The following is a 13,446-nucleotide window of genomic DNA, read 5'->3' as shown; positions in this document are numbered from 1 at the left end:
AATGCACACACATCCGTATGAATATAACTAGTAGATACATAAAAATTCATATTTCCTAAATATATGCTACAGAAATTGTTTATATATTTTTTTTTTGTTGGTTTAGGTATTATAAAACATTATTATTATTTATTTATTGTTTTTTATGTTGGTATACATGCATATATTTATGGTTATAGAAAAAACAATTGCATAAATTAAATAACAATCAAATTAGAAAATATATAATAAAACCCATACAATACATTCAATATACTATCATCAGTTCAATCATGTTATAGGATTTTATTTTATTCTCAACAATATGAATGCGTATGAATAAATATAATTTATTTTACAGCGGTAATATACATTAATGTGGTTTTAAGTAACACATGAGATTCATATGGACTTGTGCTAAATGTAAATGTAAGCCAAGTTTAATGTTTCTTTTTTTTAGGTATCAACTTTTTGAGAGGTATAGGAGAAAAAAAGTGACAGCTGATGTTTAAATTTTAAAGAAATTTAAAGTTTTTCTATATGTCTTGTTAAGGCATACTGTAGAGGTCTTGGTATTTCAATTATATAATGCTATAGAGAAAATTCTGTTATCATTTTGATGTATCTAATAAATTGTATGTAATTTGTTAAGGCATGGAAATATAACCATATACGGACACCAGTACGTGATAAAAGACCTAAAAAAAAGACCCGTGTCTCCCAGTTTTGCCCAAAGTCATGCACTTTTTGTTATAGGGACCCAAAGATTACATAGAAAACAAGTTAGAACTCTGTTTTTTTTTTCACCAAAGACAGTGAAGAGTTTTTTACAGTTTTTTGCTTATATCTTGGCAATAATAGACCGCTTATTATTATTATTTATTTGGGGTTTTTCGTATGAAAATTTAAAAAGAGAATTCATTATTTATACAATTTATTTCTTATTGAATCATTCTAATTTCTTTAAGTTTCCATAACAAAATAGCTTCAAAATTCAAAATGACTAAATTTTTCTTCAATTAAAATCTAGTACAAAAAGGTTTTTTCAATTAATTTTGTAAATGATTTGATTTAACAAAAATTTAATCATTCAAAGTTTGAATAAAGATTTGGAGCCTCGTTGTCATTTTTGCAAAAAAAAGTGACCATTTTCTCAGGCTCATATCTTGCAAACAGTTCGGAATTTTGATTTACTCTCTGAAGAAAAGTTGAAGCCCATGTCTTAAAGAACAAAAGTTGTGAACATATAAAATCAAAAAAACTTCATTTTCAAGATCAAAATCGCAAAAAACTTAAAAAAAAAATCGAAATAAATTTTTTAGAGCTGCCTAAAAGTATGCATTAGTTTATACTAATTTAATAGTTTAATACTTAATTCCTTTAGTTTTTTCTACCTAAGAATGTTAAGAATCATTCCTAGGAAGTTCATATGTTCTAGAAAGTTGTTTACTGAGATCTTAGGTAGATTTTTGTAGTTGATTGTTTCCTTGAATTTTGAGCGGTTTGCTACCTATGGACATGAACAGGGGAAAAAAAGGTAAGAAGTCCAGTTCAAATTGAGAAAATTCCAAATTAAATTGAGAATTTCCATTTCAAATTGAGAAAATTCCAATTGAAATTGAGAATTTCCATTTGAAATTGAGAAAATTCCAAATGAAATTGGGAAAATTCTAATTGAAATTAAGAACATTCCAAATGAAATTGAGAAAATTTTATTTTACTCTACATAAATAAATATTATAATATAAATTAAACAAAACACATATGTACACAGTCTTATTGACCAACAGGCATATCTTGCAATTCAAAAGCGCTTTGGTGGAATGATGTTGTATGTTGTATAGCTTTACTTCAATCTCCAGTACATAGTTATATAGGACTTGGAATCGTTAATTAATTCTTGAAGATATAAAATCCTCTGCTCTCCTACATTTGAAGGATTTACGGTTGGTATATTCATTTTTGACTTCACAATATTTTTGATTTTGGACCAAATTATTTCAATAGGGTTAAGCATTGGTGAATAGGGACTCAATGGTAAAAGTGTTGCTGGAGAGTTGTCGAAAATTTCACATAAACGATTGTGGCAAGGGGCATTGTCGCATACCAAAACGAGTTCAGATAACTGATTACCCACCTCTTGCTATCAACACTTTTGACCCATTCGTTATATTTTGACCCATTTGAAAAATGTCTGCGGTACCAATTGCACCTATCAGGTGGATGTCGGGCCACGGGAAGTAGGTATCAAAAGAACTGTTCGGGATCCAACACAAGACCAACCATGTTTTCTACGACAAAACAACATCTTTCCACATCTGATATAATTGTTAATTTTGTTCTTTTTAGTTTAAAATAATTTATATAATATTTCTAAATTTTATTTAGAATTTTCCCAATTTCATTTGGAATTTTCTCAATTTCAATTTCATTTGGAATTTTCTCAATTTAAACTGAATATCTCAATTTCAAATGGAAATTCTCAATTTCAATTGAAATTTTCTCAATTTAAAATGGAAATTCTCAATTTCATTTGGAATTGTCTCAATCTGAAATGGAAATTCTCAATTTCATTTGGAATTTTCTCAATCTGAAATGGAAATTCTCAATTTCATTTGGAATTTTCTCAATTTCAATGAAAAATGGTATAGTAGCTACTATGGCGTATGATTAATATTTTTATTATGGCTTGTATATAATGTTGTTCATACGTTACTGTGTACAATGAAGTCGATCGGGAAACAATTTTAATAAATCTGTATATTCTAAGCTACTGGTCCAATTAAAAAATAAACTGGGAACGAATCGTACAGAATGACATAAGCTTTCATATAATGGAAATTGTGACCACCCTAATATATAACAAGGTGATGTACAGGGTGTCAAAGTCGATCGCCTCTGATTTTATAACTTTCTAGAGCTCATAACTTACTGGTTTTTATACCCTACACCACCATGGAGGGGAGGGTATAATGCGTTTGTGAAAATGTTTGTAATGCCCAAAAATATTAGTGTAACACCCACCTTAAAGTATACCGATCGACTTAGAATCACTTTCGATTAAACGATGTCCGTCCGTCTGGCTGGCTAGCTGGTCGGCTGGCTGTCCATGTAAACCTTGTGCTCAGAGTACAGGTCGCAATTTTGAAGATATTTCGATAAAATTTGGTACATATTATTATTATTGAATCTGGCTGAAATCGGTCCATTATTTCACCTAGCCCCCATACAAATGTCCTTCCGAAATTGGACTTTATCGGTCATAAATGTTTAATTTATATATGTATCTCCACAAATTCCGCTCCAAATAAGTTTTATATATACCAAAGTCATGTTACCAAATTTTGTTATGATCGGTCCATAATTAGTCACAGCTCCCATATAGACCCGCTTCCGAAAATCTCTTTAACGTGCATAAATCGCTTAAAAATGTTGGTATACACAGAAAATTCAACGTAGTTAACTTTAATATAGACATAAATCACACGACCTAATTTCCTGGTGATCGGTCCATAATTGGTCATAGCCCCCATATAAGACCCACTTCCGAAAATCACTCAAAAATATAAATTATTGAAATTTTAAAAGAAAAATGTTTTTTCTCTTTTACTCAGTGTAGGGTATTATATGGTCGGGCTTGATAGTGCAGAGTTCCCATAGTATTTATCAATCTTGGCTTTCGGAAAAATAATGCTTAATTAGCAGAGGAAATTCACTTCTTTTAATTTCTTCTCAAATAACGAGGTAGTCTGGTATCAAAGGCTGTCAAAAGCAAACTAAATGACGAGCATGGTTCAAATTTTAACACGAGTCCAACAGAAAATGCTCTTTAGAGCAATATTTTGCTAAGGTGCTATATGAGAAAAGGAGTTTTAGAATTGTAACTTTTCTCTTTATTTTAAATAGCATAACTCTAAGTCTTTGCAATCTCATATCTAAAATTTTTCATTTTACTGTGTTTATTAACAAACATTTTTTGTAATAAATAAATTGTTTATGCAATAATCTTCTGTATTTGCATTCTTGATTAGAATATTTCAACATGTTTAAATTAAATTTGGCATCAACATTGTTGTTTTTTACCTTTTTGTATGAATATTTTATAAACATACTTTTTACTTACACACATAGTTTTTTGCAAATTATTAAATGTCTAAATTTATGCTACAACATAAGCATTTTTGATGAAGCTTTTAAATACATATTTTTAATATAAACATGTATAAATTGTATGCAAAAAGATAGTAAATATTAAATACTTTTTATAAACTATGTAATAAATTTTAAATTTATAATTTTGTTTAATATGTTAACTACTATTCTGATGGAGAATGGGATATTAGCTTTTTAAAATAATAATAAAGGTTAGAAATATTGACTTAAAAAAGCTGTATACTGGCTTTAAGCAAATGAGTAAATCACATGTATTCAACAGCTTGGCGAATACAATTATTGTTTCTTTAAGGAATTAGTCTACTTGTGGCGTCCACTGATTTCTATTCTACATTCACATTAAATATGTACATTAACACCTAAAAATATGTTACACTCGTTAACTATTTGAAATATGCCTTGAAAATGTGCACAAAACAATAAATAATAAATTCTGTATTAAGAAAAACACATGGCAGACTATTAAAATAAACTATAAACAAACAGGAATTTATGCTCAAATTTAAATATCAATTAAAAATTTATTGCAGACATGTTTAACAAAAATACTTATTAGTAGTATTTTTATTACAAATTTAATTATTTATAAACGTTGTTAATAAAAATCTGGAACGTAAAAAGATAAAATTTATAGTATAAATATTGTGGGAAGGGTACAAACATAAATTGTAGAAAAATTTCAGTAAAAATTTTCTCTTAAGTTAAGACAAATGTTTGCTTTCTAGTGAGATTTATTTGATATGTTGATACTTGTTCTAGTTCTGTTCTAGTTCTGTTCTAGTTCTGTTCTAGTTCTGTTCTAGTTCTGTTCTAGTTCTGTTCTAGTTCTGTTCTAGTTCTGTTCTAGTTCTGTTCTAGTTCTGTTCTAGTTCTGTTCTAGTTCTGTTCTAGTTCTGTTCTAGTTCTGTTCTAGTTCTGTTCTAGTTCTGTTCTAGTTCTGTTCTAGTTCTGTTCTAGTTCTGTTCTAGTTCTGTTCTAGTTCTGTTCTAGTTCTGTTCTAGTTCTGTTCTAGTTCTGTTCTAGTTCTGTTCTAGTTCTGTTCTAGTTCTGTTCTAGTTCTGTTCTAGTTCTGTTCTAGTTCTGTTCTAGTTCTGTTCTAGTTCTGTTCTAGTTCTGTTCTAGTTCTGTTCTAGTTCTGTTCTAGTTCTGTTCTAGTTCTGTTCTAGTTCTGTTCTAGTTCTGTTCTAGTTCTGTTCTAGTTCTGTTCTAGTTCTGTTCTAGTTCTGTTCTAGTTCTGTTCTAGTTCTGTTCTAGTTCTGTTCTAGTTCTGTTCTAGTTCTGTTCTAGTTCTGTTCTGTTCTAGTTCTGTTCTAGTTCTGTTCTAGTTCTGTTCTAGTTCTGTTCTGTTCTAGTTCTGTTCTAGTTCTGTTCTAGTTCTGTTCTAGTTCTGTTCTAGTTCTGTTCTAGTTCTGTTCTAGTTCTGTTCTAGTTCTGTTCTAGTTCTGTTCTAGTTCTGTTCTAGTTCTGTTCTAGTTCTGTTCTAGTTCTGTTCTAGTTCTGTTCTAGTTCTGTTCTAGTTCTGTTCTAGTTCTGTTCTAGTTCTGTTCTAGTTCTGTTCTAGTTCTGTTCTAGTTCTGTTCTAGTTCTGTTCTAGTTCTGTTCTAGTTCTGTTCTAGTTCTGTTCTAGTTCTGTTCTAGTTCTGTTCTAGTTCTGTTCTAGTTCTGTTCTAGTTCTGTTCTAGTTCTGTTCTAGTTCTGTTCTAGTTCTGTTCTAGTTCTGTTCTAGTTCTGTTCTAGTTCTGTTCTAGTTCTGTTCTAGTTCTGTTCTAGTTCTGTTCTAGTTCTGTTCTAGTTCTGTTCTAGTTCTGTTCTAGTTCTGTTCTAGTTCTGTTCTAGTTCTGTTCTAGTTCTGTTCTAGTTCTGTTCTAGTTCTGTTCTAGTTCTGTTCTAGTTCTGTTCTAGTTCTGTTCTAGTTCTGTTCTAGTTCTGTTCTAGTTCTGTTCTAGTTCTGTTCTAGTTCTGTTCTAGTTCTGTTCTAGTTCTGTTCTAGTTCTGTTCTAGTTCTGTTCTAGTTCTGTTCTAGTTCTGTTCTAGTTCTGTTCTAGTTCTGTTCTAGTTCTGTTCTAGTTCTGTTCTAGTTCTGTTCTAGTTCTGTTCTAGTTCTGTTCTAGTTCTGTTCTAGTTCTGTTCTAGTTCTGTTCTAGTTCTGTTCTAGTTCTGTTCTAGTTCTGTTCTAGTTCTGTTCTAGTTCTGTTCTAGTTCTGTTCTAGTTCTGTTCTAGTTCTGTTCTAGTTCTGTTCTAGTTCTGTTCTAGTTCTGTTCTAGTTCTGTTCTAGTTCTGTTCTAGTTCTGTTCTAGTTCTGTTCTAGTTCTGTTCTAGTTCTGTTCTAGTTCTGTTCTAGTTCTGTTCTAGTTCTGTTCTAGTTCTGTTCTAGTTCTGTTCTAGTTCTGTTCTAGTTCTGTTCTAGTTCTGTTCTAGTTCTGTTCTAGTTCTGTTCTAGTTCTGTTCTAGTTCTGTTCTAGTTCTGTTCTAGTTCTGTTCTAGTTCTGTTCTAGTTCTGTTCTAGTTCTGTTCTAGTTCTGTTCTAGTTCTGTTCTAGTTCTGTTCTAGTTCTGTTCTAGTTCTGTTCTAGTTCTGTTCTAGTTCTGTTCTAGTTCTGTTCTAGTTCTGTTCTAGTTCTGTTCTAGTTCTGTTCTAGTTCTGTTCTAGTTCTGTTCTGTTCTAGTTCTGTTCCAGTTCTGTTCTAGTTGTGTTCTAAGCTCTTTTCTTATTGATTTAATTACACAAGTAATTGAAACAATATATCATTTAATTGAAAAAGTTTGTTTTACTTTTTTCTTTAAGCTGCTTACAAAACTATGTCACTGTTATTTTGTAAAATACATAATTTAATTACAAAACATTGCATTTTTCCACACCACAAAACTCTTTTTAAATAATTGTTGTTCATAGTCTGTTTATGTCACTACGTACATAAATTCAGAAAACTATGTATTAAATTTTATTATGGAATAAAACATAATAAGTTATAAAGCCATAATATTTAACAAAGAAAAAATATATAAAAAAACAATAATAATAAATACTCTATACAGAAAAAGACCATAAATTATTAAATTTTACAGTTTTAATAAACCAATTGAGCCAGTAAAATATGACTTAATAAATTTATTAATGTCTGCAGTAAAAAATAAACATACAGCAAAACGCAAAGACCACACACAGTAACGCAGACATTTCAGTATTTTTGGTATAAAAAATAGTTGATCATATAAAAATGTCTAAATGTAGTATAGATAAATAAATAAAAGCAAAACTATTAAAAATAAGAGAAAATGGAAAAATTCCTCAAAAATAAACTATTTAAACTGAAGCAAATATTGAACACTTTTTATAACATAATTTTAAATATTTTATATTCAAGTGTTTATACTTATAAAAATGTTTTGCAGTATGCCTTTTTTTTGATTTAAAATAAATTGTTTTAAATATAATTTACAAGGGTTTTATGTTGTTTGGAGAAAATTATACAATTTTGATTATATTGAATTTGTTAGTATGGATTTCATATAACCCTGAATATTTGAAGTTTTTTGTAAAATGAATTTCTTTACTGACATATAAAAAATAGAAGTATTTCGTATACAGTCACCGTGGACATTGGGGCGAATGTACTTAGAATCTGGCAAATAATAATTTACATGATTTTGGCATAAGTGTTTAGTATTGCCCAACCAAAAATACCATACACTGAGTAAATGTGCAAAAACAGTACTCGTTTATAACTTCAATAATTTGTTATTCTTGAGTGATTTTCGGAAGTAGGCTTAATATGGGTCAGTATTAGAAAATAGTCCTATTTCGGAAGGATATTTATGTGGGTACTTGGTGAAATAATAAACCAATTTCAATCTGTGTCGAAAAAAGAAAAAAAAAATCTTATCGAAACATTCTTTAAAATTCCGGGTTCAATTATCCGCTTCACAGTAAACGAATATAAATCAATATTCCGACCATATTTTTTATGAAATTTTCAAACTTTGGCGGACTAACTTTTATTGGTTTTGAAATATTTTTAACATAAGTCATTCGAAGTTTCAAGAAATTAGAAATTAATCACTCTATCAAATTCTATACAGCTGGCACCATAACAGATTCAATTTCCCATATAAGACCAAAACTACATATTGATGGTGGGTGTACAAGATTCGGCACAGCTGAATATAATACTCTTACATTTTAATATTGTTTATTTAAGAGCATTTATCCCTATACTCTTGTTAACCCTTTTATTTGTTTTTATTTTGATGTTTTTTTTTGTTTTAATATTTACTGAAAAGTTATTTGTTTATAACCTAAAGGTTAAAACAAACATTTGCCAATAGTGATGTTGTTTTCAATACTTATTTCAAAATTGTTTTATAAGTTATTAAAAATATAGAAATATGTATGAAAATGTGAATAAATAAACACACATAACTAAATACAGAATATATTTATAAACATTAGGGTGGAGTTGTTTTGTAAGGAGTACAAATAAAAAATGTAGTCAAAGAAAAGTTTATTTTCGGTAAAATTGAAACTGAGAACTAATTTCTGAAATTGATAAAAGTGTTTATGCAAAATCCATAAAGTTTTAATATAACTGCTTTTGTTTGGAAATTTACTTGAGTGCCTCTCCATGATCATTTAATGATCTTTCGTTTGATACCAGCATTTATGTACACTGGTGCATATTCCTCGCACACTACTTTTTTTTTAAAAAGATTGTAAAAATTAAACATGAAAATATTTAGGTGGCTACAAATTTGTTTATTAAATTAGTTAAGACTTCACATAAAATATTGTTTACAAAAAAAATTCATTTGTACTTTATTTATTTTTTTTTTACATAATTTTCGAAATTAACAGCCATTTTTAAGGGTATTTTCCTATAAACGCACTTTAATTGATGGGCCACTGTAGCATTATTAATAATGTGTGGATGATCCTTTGTTATGGATTGTTTCAAAAATACGGTCTGGCATTGATTCCACTAATTTTTTAAGCAGATCGGAATCAATTTCCTCCCAGACTTGTTTAATTCTTAGTTTCAGCTCTGTCACAGTCATTATGCTTTCATTCTGGGCATTATTTTCATAAACTTTACTGGCCATGTATCCCCACAAGTTCTCCATTGGGTTTAAGTCTGGACTACAAGCCGGCCAGTCCAACAGAGGCATTCTGTGTTCATTAAACCAAGATTTCGATTGCTTAGAAACATGGAATGCAGCATTATCTTGTTGGAATATGCAATCTTCATACATTTTTTCATCCATAAATGAGAGAAGAGCATCTTCCAACAGTTCGTTATAATTCGCACTATTAATTTTTGTCGGAACAAAACATATTTTCGACTTGCCAACTGCAGAATACGCGGCCCAAACCATAAGACTGCCACCACCGAAATTACGTTTTGACATCCGAACATCGTTTGATCTAAAATCGTGCCAATAGCATGAGTATGAGTCAGGACTAGAGATGCTAATCGGGACTGATTTCTGAAAATCCTGGGGATCGGGATTTGGTAAAGAATCCCGAAATCCCGACCCGGGGTTTCGGGATTTTCGGGAAATCTAAAATCCCGAAAATTATAAGAAAGAAACGTAAATAATTATGTCTTTACAATTGAAAGTAAATTTTTTATTTAGCAAAAATTATAAGAAAGAAACGTAAATAATTATGTCTTTACAATTGAAAGTAAATTTTTTATTTAGCAATTAATTTTTATTAGACACTAAAAAGCATACTATTGCATCTATGGTTTCGTCTGCCTTTCTGGAACGAATTTTGTTTCCGACATATGCTGCTGCCGAAAAACATCTTTGATTTGGCAAAACCGTTTGCAAATACTTATAACAAATCTGCAAGTATTTTCCTCTTGTTCTTTCTGAAATAAAGAGATCTATTTCTTTTGCAAGCTACAAATCTACATTACAACTTGGTTTCGTTATTGTTATTTGGGGTTTTTACATTTATTAATATTATCTTTTAGCCTTTGAGCAATCGAAATATTTTTTTTGTTCGAGCTCCTCATCTGAGACACAGAGGCGACACGGCAAAAAAAATATATTTTTCTCTTTCGCTCGAAACAATTTCAACTGGTTTGGTTTTGTGCTTATTTATATAGTTGTTTGTTTTAACGCACTATCTGTATTAAATCGCAAATTTGTTTTCTCTTTCTATCGAAACAATTTCAAAAAAAGCTGATTTTAGTGTTTTTGAACTGTCAAATTTGACGCCTCTGTATACTTTGTGTCTGAGATAAAATCAATTTCGTTTGAAGAGGATTTAAATTGAGTTTTGTTAGATAACTTACAAAAAAATGTGAAGAATTGATTTTCCAGAACCCCACTCTAGGAAAACCAAAAATACCGCTTTCCTTTATTAACTGTGTTGTAGCAGGAGTTGAGCTTAACAACTCTGCTGAACATCACTTTGCGATATTTAGGCATGTAGAATGTCAAAATGCATAAAAAGGCACACAAAAATGACAACATCCCCTATTTATTTATGAAAAACGGGATTTGGAAAATCCCGGGATTTAAAATTTAAAAATCCCGAAAACCCCGGGATTTTCGGGAACGAGATTCCCCGTTTGGCATCTCTAGTAAGGACCGTCTAAATTAAATTTTTTTCGTTCATATATTTTCTTGCGAATTTTAAACGATTTTCTTTATGGTGCTTTTTTAACATTGGTTTACATTTCGGCTTTTTCCATTTTATGTTTTCATCGTTTCGTAAATGTGTGAAACATGTTTGGAACTCACTGGAAGATTCAATTTATTCTTTATTTGTGTGGAATTCAATTTGTTGCGGGTTGCTTCTTGTTTTATTAGATTAAGTTGTCTTCTTGTTAGTTTTGTATTTCCCTTTGTAGGTTTGCGAACACCATAATTTTCACCTTTCTTCAAGAAATTTCACATCACACTTTCCGAACGATCGATTTTACGTTCAATATCTCTATTGAAATATCCTTGCTCGTGAAAAAATTTAATTTGAATCTTTTCTTGGTCGGACAAAAAAGTTCCCTTGGGCAACTTTAAAAGTGATGAAATTTATTGATTCAAATAGAAAAAGTTGCAGTAAATTGAGATGTTACTATTAGAAACGTACCTTCGGTTGAAAAAAAACTAAAATTGATAATATTTTATTTTTGGTAACTTTTTTAAAAACAAATTTCACGTCTGCGTTTATACGAATCTTCCACTTAAAATAGCACCAAGAACATTTGATCGCATAATTAAGGCAAACAACAAGAATAAGAAAAAAAACTTAATTACTTTCAAAAAGTACCGTTAAGTTGTCTTTCATTAAAAAAGTTAAATTTTGGTTTTTGATGAGAACAACAAAAATACAGAAAAAAATTAAGTGCGTTTATAGGAATATGCTCCAGTGTATGTTGCTTTAGATCAGTGGCTGGCATAAATAGAGCATGCAACTTGGATTACAGTAATAACAATTGAGTTGTTATAGATAAGATGAGTGCTGACCACTGCTTTTGAGTAAATATTAGAAACAAACCTTTGTGTTTTTTTTTAGCTAATTTTGAGCAATATTTTGCTGCCTCCCTAATTTACATATTTATTTTGTGTTTCAAATTCCACTCTATTAAATCGGCTTTGAAATATAATACAAAACAAAATGTTTTAAAAAGGATTTTAATATGTAGTAGACAAACTCTAAATAACAATAAAAGCTAAATCCTTTTAAAGCTTAACAACTTGCATTTTTTAGTATTACAATAAAATTTTTCATAAAAAAGGGTTATTGTTTTCATGAGTATTTAAATAAAAAAATTACATAGAAAACAAATCAATTGAAAATATTTAATAGTTTAAAAAGCTTAAATGTTATTTATTTATTTATTAATACTTACTATTGTACTATAACAAAAATATTTCTAAACGGATGAAAATTAAAAAAAAAAATTTTAAATTAAACTTGTATTATAAAGTGGTGATTTATTTCTTTGATGTTTTCAAGGATCATTTAATTATTTTTGGTACCTATGTATTTCAAAAAACAAGTAAGAAATTATGGTCGGTCCAGCCCGACCATATAATACCCTACACTAAGTAAAAAAGCAAAAACATTTTTTTTTTTAAAATTTCAATAATTTATATTTTTGAGTGATATTCGGAAGTGGGCCTTATATGGGGGCTATGACCAATTATGGACAGATCACCATGAAATTAGGTCGTGTGATTTGTGTCTATATGAAAGTTTACTATGTTGAATTTTGTGAGTATACCAAAATTTTTAAGCGATTTATGCACGTTAAAGTAATTTTCGGGAGCGGGTCTATATGGGAGCTATGACTAATTATGAACCGATCGCAACAAAATTTGGTGACATGCATTTTGTATATATAAAACTTATTTGGAGCGAAATTTGTGTAGATACATAGATAAATAAACATTTATGACCGATAAAGTCCAATTTCGGTTGGACATTTGTATGGGGGCTAGGTGAAATAATGGACAGATTTCACCCAGTTTCAATAGGCTTCGATTCTAATATGTACCAAATTTGATTGAAATATCTTCAAAATTGCGACCTGTACTCTGCGCACAAGGTTTACATGGACAGCCAGCCGACCAGCCGACCAGCCAGACGGACGGACGGATATCGTTTAATCGACTCAGAAAGTTATTCTAAGTCGATCGGTATATTAAGGTGGGTGTTAGACTAATATTTTTGGGCGTTACAAACATCTGCACAAACGCATAATACCCTCCCCACTATGTTGGTGTAGGGTATAATAAACAAGTAAGAAAGTCAAGCCAGACCATACGATACGCTACACCAAGTATATGATTATAAATAGTTTTTTTCTGATATGAAACTTATTTATTTGCATTGAATCTTATTTTAATAGCAACATTTTTAATATAGTTATTTATGCTCGTTAAATCTTTCAGCCACGGTTTTACGTTTATGATTGTTTAATCCATTAATTAATCATTTTGACTTGGCCAAAACAAACGAAATATCTGTGTAGGAGAGACATTCTCTATTTATACCCTTCACCTTCGTGAGAAGGGTATATATACGTTTATCATTCCGTTTGTAATTTCCACAATATAATTTTCCGAACCTATGTCCGTATGTCTTTCTGTCTGTTGAAATCAATTTTGTGAAGACCCCAGATATCTTCTGGATCCAAATCTTTAATAATTCTGTCAGACATGCTTTTGAGAATTTTCCTATTTCAAATCAGCAAAATCGGTACACAAATAACTGAGATATGAGAAAAAAACCAGGACAACCTCGATTTTTTACCTATTTTTGATCTATATCTGGATTACTAA

This window comes from Calliphora vicina, chromosome 2, assembly GCF_958450345.1.
Source record: "Calliphora vicina chromosome 2, idCalVici1.1, whole genome shotgun sequence".
Classification (NCBI taxonomy): Eukaryota; Metazoa; Arthropoda; class Insecta; order Diptera; family Calliphoridae; genus Calliphora; species Calliphora vicina.
The sequence above is the reverse complement of the archived record's forward strand: the minus strand, read 5'-3'. Positions refer to the sequence as shown.